General features: G+C 43.9%; 1 protein-coding gene across 1 annotated transcript in view; it reads right to left on the reverse strand.

Annotated features, from left to right (window-relative positions):
• The window catches only part of LOC124552229 (peroxidase-like), a 339,571-nt gene that overhangs the window by 119,283 nt on the left and 201,915 nt on the right, over nucleotides 1-18,373 (reverse strand). The gene's annotated exons all lie outside the window — the stretch shown is intronic.

Genomic DNA, 18,373 nt, shown 5'->3' on the forward strand with positions numbered 1-18,373 from the left:
CACTTTATTTTATGAATCTTGTAATCCTTCACGCATAATGCATGACAGGAGACTTTAAGACGTCTTGGCTAACCAGGCGTCTTTCCGATACTTGATTTATCTTTTACTTGAATGGAGTGTTAAAGTAGCTCGAGTACTGATAACAATTATTAATTTCGCTGAATTATACTCTTTGTTCAGAGGTCAGAAATACTCTAGAAGATACGTATAAGTACTGACTTGAAGGTAAGTCTGCTTCTCATTCTTCCCATTCAGATGAACATAAGTTTCGTATCATAAACAGAATTGTATGTACGAGACTTTAAGTCGTTACTTAGGACATAGATACTATACTACCTGTAAGAGACAGAAGAACATCAAAACTCAGCTCAAGTGACCAAAACTTTCAATCAACTGTTAATGAATAGCTTGTAAATGAAGAATTCTTTGATCAGGAAAAGATTCATATGGTTCAAATGTCTCTGAGCACTATGGGACTTAACTTCTGAGGTCATCAGTCCCCTAGAAGATAGAACTACTTAAACCTAACTAACCTAAGGACATCACACACATCCATGCCCGAGGCAGGATTCGAACCTGCGACAATAGCGGTCGCGTGGCTCCAGACTGTAGCGCCTAGAACCGCTCGGCCACTCCGGTCGGCAACAGTGAGCAGAATAAAAGTGTACAATGTCTGAAAATTCCACCTGGCCCAGTAACAGATACTGTAACTAAACAAAAAGGAACATCCACTCGAAATGAAGAGTTTCACGTCCAGGGAACTTTTATAATCATCATTTTCGTCTGAAAGACAATTTTATGGTTATGTGTTGTGTGGCCAAAAGGCCAAAAAGAACAAATGAGTCATATTGCTAAGTCTCTGCAACAAAGCACCACTGTAGATTAAAGACGTAACAAGTGAGAGGAAGTTTGGCTACAAGATACTATATACTCTTGAAAGGGTTAGTCAAGAGGATCGGATTTTATCTTACGGACAAACTATTGGATGTATTAGCAAGAAATAATTTGAGCTTATTTTTGCAGCAGCATCCCAACTACATGGAAGGCAGAGGTGATAAAAGCAGAACTTTTCTCATATGGATAACGTTGCGAAATTACCCTGCAACAAACGAAGATTGCGGAAACTGAAAGATCACCAAAACGCAGATGCTCCATGTGCCCATATCTACTAGACAGGAATGTGGTCTAACATTCTGCAAATGCGCAAATGATATATGCAAAGAACGTAGTGAAATTATTTCTGCAGAGTGCTATTTTTAATGAGCAAATATTCTGGCATGGATCAGTAAAACTGACAGCTATTCGACTCTGGAAAGTTATAGAGTAATACATAATATTGTATTTCATATCACAATAAAACAGAGTTCACAATATCATAATAAATACCTTCTTTTTCATTCTGTGTCCCCAACCAGTTCAAAATTTGATAATATTTCTTTCAATGCCAATATTTAGTATTTGTTTTAAGCTAATGGTCTCACTGACCCCTCTCGTGGATTTTTGTTAGTCCCGCCACTCTTGCATCCAAGGGTTAAAAAAGCAGTGGACTCAGAACAGACCCTTACTGAACTGCCCCTCCACCCTCGCACTCCCACCCACACCCCTACCTTCACTACTTTACAGTCTGCCTGTCAGAAAACAATCTGCTTCCTATTTTCTAGATATGAATAAATGAACATCGACCTTTTATCCCATCCCAAAGAAAGCAGGTGCTGACAGATGTGAAAATTACCGAACTATCAGTTTAATAAGTCAGAGCTGCAAAATACTAACACGAATTCTTTACAGACGAATGGAAAAACTGGTAGAAGCCGACCTCGGGGAAGATCAGTTTGGATTCCGTAGAAATGTTGGAACACGTGAGGCATACTGACCCCACGACTTATCTTAGAAGAAAGAAAAAGGAAAGGCAAACCTACGTTTCTAGCATTTGTAGAGTTCGAGAAAGCTTTTGACAATGTTGACTGGAATACTCTCTTTCAGATTCTAAATGTGGCAGGGGTAAAATACAGGGAGCGAATTGCTATTTACAATTTGTTCAGAAAGCAGATGGCAGTTATAAGAGTCGAGGGACGTGAAAGGGAAGGAGTGGTTGGGAAGGGAGTGAGACAGGGTTGTAGGCTCTCCCCTATGTTATTCAATCCGTATATTGAGCAAGCAGTAAAGGAAAGGAAAGAAAAATTCGGAGTAGGTATTAAAATCCATGGAGAAGAAATAAAAACTTTGAGGTTCGCCGATGACATTGTAATTCTGTCAGAGAAAGCAAAGGACTTGGAAGAGCAGTTGAACGGAATGGACAGTGTCTTGAAAGGAGGATATAAGATGAAAATCAACAAAAGCAAACCGAGGATAATGGAATTTATTCGAATTAAGTCGGGTGATGCTGAGGGAATTAGATTAGGAAATGAGACACTTAAAGTAGTAAAGGAGTTTTGATATTTGGGGAGCAAAATAACTGATGATGGTCGAAGTAGAGAGGATATAAAATGTAGACTGGCAATGGCAAGGAAAGCGTTTCTGAAGAAGAGAAATTTGTTAACATCCAGTATTGATTTAAGTGTCAGGAAGTCGTTTCTGAAAGTATTTGTATGGAGTGTAGCCATGTATGGAAGTTAAACATGGACGATAAATAGTTTAGACAAGACGACAATAGAAGCTTTCGAAATGTGGTGCTACAGAAGAATGCTGAAGATAAGATGGGTAGACCACATAACTAATGGGGAGGTACTGAATAAAATTGGGGAGGAGTTTGTGGCACAACTTGACTAGAAGACGGGACCGGCTTGTAGGACATGTTCTGAGGCATCAAGGGATCACCAATTTAGTACTGGAGGGCAGCGTGGAGGGTAAAAATCGTAGAGGGAGACCAAGAGCTGAATACACTAAGCAGATTCAGAAGGATGTAGGTTGCAGTAGGTACTGGAAGATGATGAAGCTTGCACAGGATAGAGTAGCATGGAGAGCTGCATCAAACCAGTCTCAGGACTGAAGACCACAACAACAACATGTTTCCGTAGTTACCTTTAGTGGACGGTGCGAGAGGAAACAATCAGGCTGTGATCACAATGGCGGTAGTCACCACACGCACTGGCTCTGTTTCCTGGACACCTCTATCCATACGGTCGCAACAGCTTCGTGGTCCGAAGCGCGAACTGCGGATGCTGTCCGTTTGCGTGGCTGTTAGAGGATGGACTAAAGGAATCTGCGCGCAGCTTTTACTTAAAACCGTGCCGGAAGCTTCCAGAGGCGGTTCCGAGAAAAGAGCTGGAGCGACGCCGCCGTCAGAGGATCCCTAGTGCCGCTCTGGAGTCCCTACACTTCCGCCGAGCTGTGTCGAGTCGTTATCGCCACACACGTGGCTCCACTGTTTCCCTGGAAAGCGGGGGTGGCCGGGAGCAGACGGCGTGCCCGAAATTCACTCACGTCAGACGTTCTGCCGCTTTGCCCAGTGCCGCCCCCTGCGGCATTCTTTTTACGGTTCTCTACCTCGGTCGGTAAAAAATCACTGAAGCGCCAAAGAAACTGGTATAGGCATGCGCATTCAAATACAGAGGTATGTAAACAGGCAGAATATCGCGCTGCCGTCGGCAATGCCTATATAAGACAAGAAGTGTCTGGCGCCGTTGTTAGATCGGTTACTGCTGCTACAATGGCAGGTTATCGGGATTTAAGTGACTTTGAACGTGACGTCAGTGCAATGGGGCACGGCATCTCCGAGACAGCGATGAAGTGGGGATTTTCCTGTTCGACAACTTTACGAGTGTACCATGAGTATCAGGAATCCGGTGAAACGTCAAATCTCCAATATCGCTGCGGCTGGAAAGAGATCCTGCAAGAATGGGACCAACGACGACAGAAGAGAATCGCTCAACGTGACAGAAGTGAGTTTGAACGTGGTGTTGTAGCCGACGTCCGAGCCATGGGACACGGCATCTCCGAGACAGCGATGAAGTGGGGATTTTCCCCTTACGACCATTTCACGAGTGTACCGTGAATAACAGGAATCCGATAAAACGTCAGATCTCCAATATCGCTGCGGCCGGAAACAGATCCTGCAAGAACGGGACCAACGACCACTGAAAAGAATCGTTCAACGTGACAGAAGGGCAACCCTTCCGCAGATTGCCAAAGATTTCAACGTTTGGTCATCGTGCGAACCATTCAACGAAACATCACCGATATGGGCTTTCGAAGCCGAGGGCCCACTCGTGTATCCTTGGTGACTGCACGACACAAACCTCTATTCCTCGCCTGGGCCCATCAACAAGGACATTGGACTGTTGATGACTGGATACATGTTGCCTGGTCGGACGAGTCTCGCTTCAAAATATATCGAGCGGATGGACGTGTACGGATATGTAGACATCCTCATGAATCCATGGACCCTGCATGTCAGCAGGAGTCTGTTCAAGCTGGTGGAGGCTCTGTAATGACGTTGGTCGTACGCAGTTGGAGTGATATGGGACCCCTGATACGACTGGATACGACTCTGGCAGATGACACGTACGTAAGCATCCTGTCTGATAACATCCATCCATTGATGTCCATTGTGCATTGTGAGGGTCTTGGGCAATTCCTGCACGACAATGCGACACCCCACACGTCCAGAGTTGCTACATAGTGGCTCCAGGAACACTCTTCTGAGTTTAAACACTTCCGCTGGCCACCTAACTCCCCAGACATGAACATTATTGACCATATCTGGGATGCTTTGCAACGTGCTGTTCAGAAGAGATCTCCACCCCCTCGTACACATACGGATTTATGGACTGCCCTGCAGGATTCGTGGTGTCAGTTCCCTCCAGCACTATTTCAGACATTAGTCGAGACTATGCCACGTCGTGTTTCGGCACTTCTGCGTGTTCCCGTGGGCCCTGCACGATATTAGGTTGATGTATCAGTTTCTTTGGCTGTGCAGGGTAAATAATTAAGTTTGCAAGAAACCTCAGAGCGCGAGTACTGCTCCCACTTGTCCGAAACTTGGTTATTTCGCAAATGAGTTGTCTGGCGGACGTGGTGGTCGAGCGGTTCTAGGCTCTACAGTCTGGAACCGCGCGAGCGCTACAGTCGCAGGTTCGAATCCTGCCTCGGGCATGGATGTATGTTATGTTCTTAGGTTGGTTCGGTTTAAGTAGTTCTGAGTTCTGAGGACTGATGATCTCAGAAGTTAAGTCCCATAGTGCTCAGAGCCATTTGAACCATTTGTCTTCTAGCCATTCCTGCAGAGCCATTTTGGACATCCTGTCCATCTTATTTTTAGGCGTTTGTAATCTTTCATTTGCTGCATTTTAATATTTTCTGCTTTCATCAATTAAAATCAATACCTCCTGTGATATCTAAGGATTATACTAGGCCTTGTCTTTTTACCTATTTTATCCTCTTCTGCCTTCACTATATCACCTCTTAAATCTATCCATTTGTCTTCTGCTGAACTCCTTCCCCCTGTTCTAGTGAATCGTTGCCTAATGTTCCTTCTGAAATCTCAACAATCTCTCGTTCTTTCAAGCTATCGAGGTCCCATTTCCTTAATTTTATAATTACTTCCGTTTTCGTCTACAGTTTTTAACCAAAAAATGTGGTCAGAGTACGCATCTTCCCATGGAAATGTCATACCGTTTAAAATCTGGTTCACAAATGTCTTATCTTTACATAAACGGCCTGAAACTTTCCAGCGTCTCCACGTCTCTTCCACATGTTCAACCTTCTTTCATGAGTCTTAAACCAGGTGTTGGCGACCATTAAATTATGCTCTGTGTAAAATTCTACCAGGCGGCTTGCTCCTTTATTTCTTTCCCCTGAGTCCAATCGCCTACTATTTTTCCTTGCCTTGCTTTGCCTACTATCGAATTCCAGTCGCCCATCACACTTAAATGTTCGTTTCCCTTAACTATCTGAATAATTTCTTTTATCTCATCATGCACTTCTTCCCTTGCTTGCCTTTCATGCCCGTCGACTCTTATAACTGCCATCTGGTTTCTGCACAAACTATAAACAGCTTTTCGCTCCCCGCATTTTAACCCTGCTACGTTCAGAATTTCAGTGAGAGTATTCCAGTCAAAGCTTTCTCGTAAGTCTACAAATCTAAGAGAACTCGTAGGGTCAGTATTGCCTCGAATGTCCCTATGTTTATCCGGAATCAGCTGCGGAGCTATTTGGAATGTAAAGTTGTACTGCTGTGGTCACCTGTATGCGAAAGTGTTCTGGAGCTCTGTCCTGCTGTAGCCACACATGTCTGCAGAGATGGCAATACTGTTATTGTGCCATGTGTACAGTTACGTGGCTTCTTAAGTAAGAGTCTGTTAGCCATCTGTTACACATATTGCGCTAACTTCTATGACTTGAACGACTTGCGATGAAACTGATCAAACGAGAGAGCTGCAATACTTGTTTACTTATATTGGTAAAGTCAGCAGGTGGCGTTGGTCAGCATATTTTAGTGTCTAGTAATTAACCCTTAACTTCCAAGACTTTTTTTTTTGTCACACTCTGTCCCAGGTGCGGTCTCGCAGACCGCTATCTTTAAACAGCGATAAAAATTACATTTAGCAGTTTCAGTGAAACAGTTCCCTTTAATATGAAAGGTTGCATTAATATCACAAAAGAAGACGAACTAAATATTCCAGGATTCTAATCAAGAACAGCTTCCAACATGAGAAGTAAATATCAAAAATGGTTCAAATGGCTCTGAGCACTATGGGACTCAACTGCTGAGGTCATTAGTCCCCTAGAACTTAGAACTAGTTAAACCTAACTAACCTAAGGACTTCACAAACATCCATGCCCGAGGCAGGATTCGAACCTGCGACCGTAGCGGTCTTGCGGTTCCAGACTGCAGCGCCTTTAACCGCGCGGCCACTTCGGCCGGCAAGTAAATATCCTCGGAGTAGTGAAGCAACTTAAATCAATAAAAGCAAGTCTTCTGGTCCAGACTGTATACCAGAGTATGCTGATGCTTTAGCTCCATACTTGACAATCATATACAACCGTTCGCTCGACGAATGATCCGTACCCAAAGACTGGAAAGTTGCACAGGTCACACCATTATTCAAGAAATGTAGTATGAGTAATCCACTAAATTACAGGCCCATATCATTAACATTGATATGCAGCAGTATTCTGGAGCCGGCCGCGGTGGTTCTAGGCGCTCAGTCCGGAACCGCGCGACTGCTCCGGTCGCAGGTTCGAATCCTGCCTCGGGCATGGATGTGTGTGATGTCCTTAGCTTAGTTAGGTTTAAGTAGTTCTAAGTTCTAGGGGACTGATGACCACAGATGATAAGTCCCATAGTGCTCAGAGCCATTTGAACCATTTTTAGTATTCTGGAACATATATTGTGTTCCAACATTATGAACTACGTCGAAGAAAACGGTTGTGAAACACAACCAGCTCTTTATTCGTATGAAGTGTTGAGTGCTACTGACAAGGGATTTCAGATCGATTCCGTATTTCTGGGTTTCCCGAAGGCTTTTGACACTGTACCACACAAGCGGCTTGTAGTGAAATTGCGTGCTTATGGAATATCGTCTCAGTTATGTGACTGGATTTGTGATTTCCTGTCAGAGAGGTCACAGTTCGTAGTAACTGATGGAAAGTCATCCAGTAAAACAGAAGTGATTTCTGGCGTTCCCCAACGTAGTGTTATAGGGCCTTTGCTGTTCCGTATCTATATAAACGATTTGGGAGACAATACGAGCAGCCATCTTAGGTTGTTTGCAGATGACGCTGTCGTTTATGGACTAATAAAGTCATCAGATCAATACAAATTGCATAACGATTTAGAAAAGATATCTGGTGCGAAAATTGGCAGTTGACCCTAAATAACGAAAAGTGTGAGGTCATCCACATGAGTGCTAAAAGGAACCCGTTAAACTTCGATTACACGATAAATCAGACAAATATAAAGGCCGTAAATTCAACTAAATACCTAGGAATTACAATTACGAACAACTTAAATTGGAAGGAACACACAGAAATTGTTTTGGGGAAGGCTAACAAAAAAAATGGTTCAAATGGCTCTGAGCATTATGGGACTCAACTGCTGAGGTCATTAGTCCCCTAGAACTTAGAACTAGTTAAACCTAACTAACCTAAGGACATCACAAACATCCATGCCCGAGGCAGGATTCGAACCTGCGACCGTAGCGGTCTTGCGGTTCCAGACTGCAGCGCCTTTAACCGCACGGCGACTTCGGCCGGCGGAAGGCTAACATGTGAGACTTAAAAAATGTAACGGACCTACTAAGGAGACTGCCTACACTATACTTGTCCGTCCTGTTTTAGAATACTGCTCCGCGGTGTGGGATCCTTACCAGATAGGACTGGCGGAATACAGCGAAAAAGTTCAAAGAAGGGCAGCACGTTTTGTATTATCGCGAAATATGGAAGAGAGTGCCACAGAAATGATACAGGATTTGGGCTGGACATCATTAAAAGAAAGGCGTTTATCGTTGCGACGTAATTTTCTCACGAAATTCCAATCACCAACTTTCTCCTCCGAATGCGAAATTATTTTGTTGACACCGACCTACATAGGGAGAAACGATCACCACGATAAAATAAGAGAAATCAGAGATCGTACGAAAGATGCAGGTGTTCGTTCTTTCCGTGCGGCTAGACGGATTGGAATAATAGAGGATTGTGAAGGTGGCTCGATGAACTCTCTGCCAGGCACTTAAATGTGATTTGCAGAGTATCCATGTAGATGTAGACATAAAAACATATTCAAATAAATTTTAAAATTTATTTTTACGAAAAAACGTATTTAAACAAATAACTGCACAAAATGAACATAATGTTACATGATAGTGTTAATGCTATGAATACTCAAATACCCTGCAATCTAAATTATACTTTTCGCTATATTTTTATTGTTTATTATACATGTAATAATAAAAACATATAAAATTCCCATAAAATATTCGAAAAATGAAAATTACACTAGCAATTTTCAGGTTTTTAGTTTTCTTCTCAGAGGTTTTCTTTGCACTAGCTGGAAATTTTTGTAGAGAAATCAAGCTAGATTGGCTTCCTGCAATAATGATAAATATAAGACGTCTCTCTTGGAGCGCAGTTTGAGCATTTTGTGCTATATCCAAAACACAGTGAATGGATGCACGAAGTTCACGGGCTATGTGATAGCCGTGGACTCGCTTTTTGTCTGTGGTGTCACCCACGAGTTTGCAAACTTCTTTAAAAAATTGAAGCGGATCACCTGAGATTCATCCCCCATCCCCCCCCCCCCCCCCACTTATGTGCAACATGCCGTAAAATAATGCCATTGGCCATAGATAGAAGAGGCTTCGACGACAAGCTATATTTGTTTCAACGAAATATATTTCTTGCAGGACCTTTAGCTAAAGATCCAGCCTCTTCAATTCTGTCTTCATCACGTTGATCACCCATTTCATTCAAAGATTTCATAACAAATTCGTCTTCACATCCTGTTCTGAACTATGTCCACGTTCTGTTTCGCTGTCACTATCTAATGCAACATCACTTCCTAAACTGTCCTCAAACCATTTTAAAACAGTATCCTCAAAGTGTGGCTCCGTAACATGAAAAGCAGATGAAGACTTGGCTACTGACTCCATAACGCAAAGTCCCAGTTGCGGTCTCATAGACTGGTAGCAGGAAAGAAGCAGTAATAGTATAGGTTCAGGTCACATTAAAGTGGCTACTGACAAAGTAAATTACTGCAGCTTCCCTAAAGAACACCTAAATAACCCTGTCTGTAATCTCCTATCCCACCCCTACGCATTAGCAACAGAGTAACAAAAAACGCCGGCCACGGTGGCCGAGCGGTTCTACGCGCTTCAGTCAGGAACCGCACGACTGCTATGGTCGCAGGTTCGAATCCTGCCTCGGGCAAAGATGTGTGTGATGTCCCTAGGTTAGTTAGGTTTAAGTGGTTCTAAGTTCTAGGGGACTGATGACCTCAGATGTTAAGTCCCATAGTGCTCAGAGTCATTTTTGAACAATAAACCCTAGCGGTGTGTGAGACTGTACCTGGGTTAACAACTTCTTTGCCAAACAGAATATAACACTTCAATTTAATCAAGTTTCTTTGAATTTTGGTCATGGAATAGCTTTAACATCTTCACTCAGTTGAGTATGATATATATATATATATATATATATAGAGTGTTACAAAAAGGTACGGCCACACATTCAGGAAACATTCCTCACACACAAAGAAAGAAAATATGTTATGTGGACATGTGTCCGGAAACGCTTACTTTCCATGTTAGAGCTCATTTTATTACTTCTCTTCAAATCACATTAATCATGGAATGGAAACACACAGCAACAGAACGTAAAAGCGTGATTTCAAACACTTTGTTACAGGAAATGTTCAAAATGTCTCCCGTTAGCGAGGATACATGCATCCACCCTCCGTCGCACGGAATCCCCGATGCGCTGATGCAGCCCTGGAGAATGGCGTATTGTATCACAGCCCTCCACAATACGAGCACGAAGAGTCTCTACATTTGGTACTGGGGTTGCGTAGACAAGAGCTTTCAAATGCCCCCATAAATGAAAGTCAAGAGGGTTGGGGTCAGGAGAGCGTGGAGGCCATGGAATTGGTCCGCTTCTACCAATCCATCGGTCACCGAATCTGTTGTTGAGAAGCGTACGAACACTTCGACTGAAATGTGCAGGAGCTCCATCGTGCATGAACCACATGTTGTGTCGTACTTGTAAAGGCACATGTTCTAGCAGCACAGGTAGAGTATCCCGTATGAAATCATGATAACGTGCTCCATTGAGCGTAGGTGGAAGAAACTAAAATGAGCTCTAACATGGAAATTAAGGGTTTCCGGCACATGTCCACATAACATCTTTTCTTTATTTGTGTGTGATGAATGTTTCTTGAAACTTTGGCCGTACCTTTTTGTAACACCCTGTATATAAATAGTTTACGTACGTTAAGATGATTCAAGGAACAGTTGCAGAAAAAGTCGCTGTTGGCAGATGTTTCCGGCACAATTTGTGAGAACAATTTTGTAGCTAGGAATGAAACCCATAAAGATGCGACAATGCTTCATCTCAGCTCTTTATGTGATGCGTGCCGGCGTTTGTTATTACATCGCTACCATAGGACGACAAATGACTCACGTAGTTAAAGACAATATAGTACCTAGGATGGCGTTAAGGTAGACTTTACAACTGAAGAGATGGTGGTGACGATACTACTGTGCCGTGTGGAACAAAAGTAATCCCTGTCAGTAAAAGAAAATGATGCAGAGGACAATAGCACAGCATGTCTGACATCACTGCTGTTCTGTGGAATTCCGCTTCTGTAGTACCAGGCGCAGTAAAGCCACACGTATCGCTGTCTGTTGTGCTGTCTTCTTGCTTTTGACTGCGGCAATTACGTGACGATAGTCTCGCAAGCTGGCGAAGTCTCGCAACCGACGTAAACTGCGGCAGTTTCACCGTTTTCACTCTTAAAAGTGCAATTTACCACGACTCCTAAACGGATTTCAGCACCTTGCTAAATCGCTGTCACCGACGTCTTCGGGATAAATGTGCGGCTCCACGTAATACAGAAATGGCTGGAACATAGAAAGAACAGTGATACTGAATAAAGTATGTGACGTTTTTCTTAACTTATTTTTACAGCATTTTGAACCGAAACACCACCGAAAAAATTTAGGAGTTTTTTTCAGCTATATTTTCTGAGTATTTTGGTATAAGGAACCAATGATATTCGATGACTTTTCGTGGAATAATTTCATTTCGTTTCATTTCCTGCACGCATTTACCGTTGTATCTGTGTTGCGATGAAAATGTCTTATTAACAGTGCACATGGCGACGTATGGGCAGGTGCCCTGTTTTCGAAACAAATTTGTTCCGCTTACTCACAGTGCATTGTGCTGGTAGTAATGCACAGTTTACTCTTCGGCCTGAAGTTTGTATTGAAACTACGCAGGCCACAAATGTTCAAATGTGTGTGAAATCCTATGTGACTTAACTGCTAAGGTCATAAGTCCCTAAGCTTAGACACTACTTAACCTAAATTATCGTAAGGACAAACACAGACACACACCCATGCCCGAGGGAGGACTCGAACCTCCGCCGGGACCAGCCGCACAGTCCATGACTGCAGCGCCTTAGACCGCTCGGCTAATCCCGCGCGGCTGCACGCTAACAGTGATAGTAGTATGGATAGGTTTACTGACGAATAGTTGACTGACTTGCACATCGTGGATCACTGAATTAGGGATAGAGAAAACGATCCCGTTGAAACCGAAACCGGTATTTTAGTTCTGAATGACTGGTATTTTTCGGTATCTTTTTGGTCTCGGTTATAACAGGTGACATTATTTTTTACTAATAACCAAGTAACTCAAAAAGTCGAAACATCAATTATCCATAGCAGTAGTGCTGTTTTTTTTTTCGTTTTCAAATAAACCTCTGTTAAAACACGAGTAATTTTTATTCGTAAAATTTGCATTATTACAGAGAATGGGAAAAGCAACCGGTGCTATTTTAATGACAATTTCGACAGAAACGAGCGACGCAATTTCTGTGTTGAATCGTTAATGTGGGGGTGCGATGGATACAGCAAACTGGCAGTGGTGCAGCAAACCCAGAGCATAAAATTGCTACAGCATTGCTGGCACAGTAACGTAAAGGGTGACAACTATTGAACTATATGAAATAAAATCGTGATACTTTTGAACGGTTTGCCCGCATCGTGGTCGTGGGGTAGCGTTCTCGCTTCCCACGCCCGGGTTCCTGGGTTCGATTCCCGGCGGGGTCAGGGATTTTCTCTGCCTCGTGATGGCTGGGTGTTGTGTGATGTCCTTAGGTTGGTTAGGTTTAAGTAGTTCTAAGTTCTAGGGGACTGATGACCATAGATGTTAAGTCTCATAGTGCTCAGAGCCATTTGAACCATTTGTTTTGAACGGTTTGCGTTGGGACGTTCAAACTGCACCGTTGACTGCGAGCATGATTGGAACTACTGTGTGCTGTATGGTTTGGTTTAGTGACGCCCACTTTCATCTACTACATCTACATCTACATCTACATTTATACTCGACAAGCCACCCAACGGTGTGTGGCGGAGGGCACTTTACGTGCAACTGTCATTACCTGCCGGCCGTTGTGGCCGAGCGGTTCTAGGCGCTTCAGTTCGGAACCGCGCGGCTGCTACGGTCGCAGGTTCGAATCCTGCCTCGGGCATGGATGTGTATGATGTCCCTAGGTTAGTTAGGTTTAAGTAGTTCTAAGTTCTAGGGGACTGATGACCTCAGATTTTAAGTCCCATAGTGCTCAGAGCCATTTCTCATTACCACGAAAAGTTTCTTCGCCTTTAAGAGGTGACTGTGTGGGGTGCAATGTCCAGTCACGGAATAACCGGTGCGATATTGCTGGATGGCACCGTGACTGCCGAATGCTACCTGAAGGTTTTTGAAGATGGTTTCATTCCCATTAACCAAAGTGACCCTGGTTTCGACACGATGTGGTCCATGCAAGACGCAGCTCGACCTCATCGAAGCAGGAGAGTGTCTGATGTCCTGGAGGGGGAACTTTGGGGGGCTGCATTCTGGCTCTGGGGTATCCAGAGGCCACTGGCATGCACCTCGGTTGACCGGCATATTCTGCGGACCTGACCACGTGCGACTCCTTTTTGTGGGGCTATATTAAAGACACGGTGTACAGCAATATCCCCAAAAGCATTGCTGAGCTGAAAACAGCCACTCAGCAGGTCATCGGCAGCATCGATGTTCCGACACTTCAGTGGGTCACGCAGATTTTCGCTATCCGTCTGCGCCACATGATCGCCAATGATGGCAGGCATATCGAACATGGCATAACGTAAATCCGGATATCTGTAGTGACGATAACATGTTCAATAAGGTATGTGCACTCCGTAGTTTGTAACTAATTTAAGTTTTTTCATATACACTGCTGGCCATTAAAATTGCTACACCACGAAGATGACGTGCTAGAGACGTGAAATTTAACCGACAGGAAGAAGATGCTGTGATATGCAAATGATTAGTTTTTCAGAGCATTCACACAAGGTTGGCGCCGGTGGCGACACCTACGATGTGCTGACATGAGGAAAGTTTCCAACCGATTTCTCATACACAAACAGCAGTTGACCGGCGTTGCCTGGTGAAACGTTGTTGTGATGCCTCATGCAAGGAAGAGAAATGCGTACCATCACGTTTCCCACTTTGATAAAGGTCGGATTGTAGCCTATAGCGATTGCGGTTTATCGCATCGCGACATTGCGTGCTCCTGTTGGTCGAGATCCAATGACTGTTCACAGAATATGGAATCGGTGGGTTCAGGAGGGTAATACGGAACGCCGTGCTGGATCCCAACGGCCTCGTATTACTAGCAGTCGAGATGACAGGCACGGCTGGAACGGATCTTGCAGCCACGTCTCGATCCCTGAGTCAACAGATAGGGACGTTTGCAAGACAACAACCATCTGCACGAACAGTTCGACAACGTTTGCAGCTGCATGGACTATCAGGTCGGAGACCGTGGCTGCGGTTACCCTTGACGCTGCATCACAGACAGGAGCTCCTGCGATGGTGTACTCAACGACGAACCTGGGTGCACGAATGGCAAAACGTCATTTTTCCGGATGAATCCGGGTTCTGTTTACGGCATCATGATGGACGTATCCGAGTTTGACGACATCTCGTTGAACGCACATTGGAAGACTGTATTCGTCATCGCCATACTGGCGAATCACCCGACGTGATGGTATGGGGTGCCACTGGTTACACGTCTCGGTCACCTCTTGTTCGCATTGACGGCACTTTGAACAGTGGATATTTCAGATGTGTTACGACCCGTGGCTCCACCCTTCATTCGATCCCTGCGAAACCCTACATTTCAGCAGGATAATGCACCACCGGATGTTGCAGGTGCTGTACGGGCCTTTCTGGATACAGAAAATGTTCGACTGCTACCCTGGCCTGCAGATTCTCCGGATGTCTCACCAATTGAAAACGTCTTGTCAATGGCGGCCGAGCAACTGGCTCGTCACAATACACCAGTCACTACTCTTGATGAACTGTGGTATCGTGTTGAAGCTGCATGGGCAGCTGTACCTGTACACGCCATCCAAGCTCTGTTTGACTCAATGCCCAGGCGTATCAAGGGCGTTATTACGGCCAGAGGTGGTTGTTCTGGGTCCTGATTTCTCAGGATCTATGCACCCAAACGGCGTGATAATGTAATCACATGTCAGTTCTAGTATAATATATTTGTCTAATGAATACCCGTTTGTCATCTGCATTTCTTCCTGGTGTAGCAATTTTAATGGCCAGTAGTGTAGTTCAATAATTGTCACCTTGTACCTTTTACCATACGGCGTGGCCTATTAGATGGTACGTGTGTACATGCATTGTGCAACACTTTCCCCATCTGGTCTATACGGCAATTTCTCGCTGTCGTTGTCGGACATCAGTTGCATTACAGAGTTGCAACATGCCTAGTCAGCAAGTATTTTGCGAAGTGCTGTATCAATCATGCACAATGCTCCGTTTGCTTTAGAAGATTAAAAACCAGGAGTAGCCAAAACAAACTTGGTGACATCGTAATAAAGAGATAACTTTAAACTTATCAATTGTTTCATAGCTTTGTCTGTGTCAACGTAATACGTCTTTATCTGAATGCAGCCCTTGACGACGGACAAATTAGCCCGAAAAATATTCTTTAACCTCGGTTTTCATCCTGTAGCACTGAAAATTCGTATCGCCCAAACAGTCGTACTGTCTTCGACTACAGTATGATTTCTGAGTAGAGTTTAAAAAAATTTGAATTAATAGGAGAAGGCGACGTTCTTTTCGAGAAACACTATGGAGAAAATTTAGAGTCCCGGCATCTGAAGCCGACTGCAGAACGATCCTACTGACACCAGCATACATTGCGCGTAGGGACCAAGGAGATGTTGTTCTTGTGGTCTCCAATCCTGAGACTGGTTTGATGCAGCTCTCCATGCTACTCTATCCTGCGCAAACTGCTTCATCTCCCAGTACGTACTGGGGCCTACATCCTTCTGAATCTGCTTACTGTATTCATCTCTTGGTCTTCCTCTAGGATTTTTACCCTCCACGCTGCCCTCCAATACTAAATTGGTGATCCCTTGATGTCTCAGAACATGTCCTACCAACCGGTCCCTTCTTCTTGTCAAGTTGTGCCACAAACTTCTCTTCTCCCCAATTCTATTCAGTACCTACTCATTAGTTATGTGATCTACCCAACTAATCTTCAGCATTCTTCTATAGCACCACATTTCGAAAGCTTCTGTTCTCTTCTTGTCTAAACTATTTATTATCCATGTTTCACTTCCATACATGGCTACACTCCATACAAATACGCTCATAAACGACTTCCTGACTCTTAAATCTATACTCGATGTTAACAAATTTCTCTTCTTCAGAAACGGTTTCCTTCCCATTGCCAGTCTACATTTTATATCCTCTCTACTTCGACCATCATCAGTTATTTTGCTCCCCAAACAGCAAAACTCCTTTAGTACTTTACGTGCCGGCCGCGGTATCCGCGCGACTCTAGGCGCTGCAGTCCGAAACCGCGTGACCGCTACGGTCGCAGGTTCGAATCCTGCCTCGGGCACGGATGTGTGTGATGTCCTTAGGTTAGTTAGGTTTAAGTAATTCTAAGTTCTAGGGGACTGATGACCTAAGATGTTTAGTCCCGTAGTGCTCAGAGCCATTTGAACCATTTTAGCCTACTTTAAGTGTCTCATTTCCTAATCTAATTCCCTCAGAATCACCCGAGTTCACTCGGCTACATTCCATTATCCTCGTTTTGCTTTTGTTGATGTTCATCTTATATCCTCCTTTCAAGACACTGTCCATTCCGTTCAACTGCTCTTCCAAGTCCTTTGCTGTCTCTGACAGAATTACAACGTCATCGGCGAACCTCAAAGTTTTTATTTCTTCTCCATGAATTTTAATACCTACTCCGAATTTTTCTTTTGCTTCCTTTATTGCTTGCTCAATATAGAGATTGAATAACATTCCGCGAGACCGCTACGGTCGCAGGTTCGAATCCTGCCTCGGGCATGGATGTGTGTGATGTCCTTAGGTTAGTTAGGTTTAAGTAGTTCTAAGTTCTAGGGGACTAATGACCTCAGCAGTTGAGTCCCATAGTGCTCAGAGCCATTTGAACCATTTTGAATAACATCGGGGAGAGGCTACAGCCCTGTCTCACTCCCTTCCCAACCACTGCTTCCCTTTCACGCCCCCTGACTCTTAAAACTGCCATCTGGGATCTGTACAATTTGTAAATAGCCTTTCGCTCCCTGTATTTTACCCCTGCCGCCTTAAGAAATTGAAAGAGAGTATTCCAGTCAACATTGTCAAAAGCTTTATCTAAGTCTACAAATGCTAGAAACGTAAGTTTGCCCTTCCTTAATCTAGCTTCTAAGATAAGCCGTAGGGTCAGTATTGCCTCACATATTCCAATATTTCTACGGAATCCAAACTGATCTTCCCCAAGGTCGGCTTCTACCAGTTTTTCCATTCGTCTGTAAAGAATTCGCGTTAGTATTTTGCAGCCGTGACTTATTAAACTGATAGTTCGGTAATGTTCACATCTGTCAGCACCTGCTTTGTTTGGGATTGGAATTATTATATTCTTCTTGACGTCTGAGAGTATTTCGCCTGTCTCGTACATCTTGTTCACCAGATGGTAGAGTTTTGTCTGGGCTGGCTCTCCCAAGGCTGTCAGTAGTTCTAATGGAATGTTGCCTACTCCTGGGGCCTTGTTTCGACTTAGGTCTTTCAGTGCTCTGTCAAACTCCTCACGCAGTATCGTATCTGCTATTTCATCTTCATCTACATCCTCTTCCGTTTCCATAATATTGCCCTAAAATACCTCTCCCTTGTGTAGACCCTCTATACAGCGCTTCCACCTTTCTGCTTTCCCTTCTTTGCTTAGAACTGGGTTTCCATCTGAGCTCTTGATATTCATACAAGTGGTTCTCTTTTCTCCAAAGGTCTCTTTAAGTTTCCTGTAGGCCGTATCTATCTTACCCCTAGTGAGATAGGCCTCTACATCCTTACATTTGTCCTCTAGCCATCCCTACTTAGCCATTTTGCACTTCCTGTCGATCTCATTTTTGAGACGTTTGTATTCCTTTTTGCCTGCTTCATTTACTGCATTTTTATATTTTCTCCTTTCATCAATTAAATTCAATATTTATTCTGTCACCCAAGGATTTCTACTACCCCTCGTCTTTTTACGTACTTGATCCTCTGCTGCCTTCACTACAAGACACGAGAAACTAGGGCTCATACGGAGGCGTATAGACAGTCGTTTTTTCCTCGCTCTGGTTGTGGAACAGGACAGGAAATGACTAGTAGTGGTACATAG

The sequence above is a fragment of the Schistocerca americana genome, chromosome 10, assembly GCF_021461395.2.
Source record: "Schistocerca americana isolate TAMUIC-IGC-003095 chromosome 10, iqSchAmer2.1, whole genome shotgun sequence".
Lineage (NCBI taxonomy): Eukaryota > Metazoa > Arthropoda > Insecta > Orthoptera > Acrididae > Schistocerca > Schistocerca americana.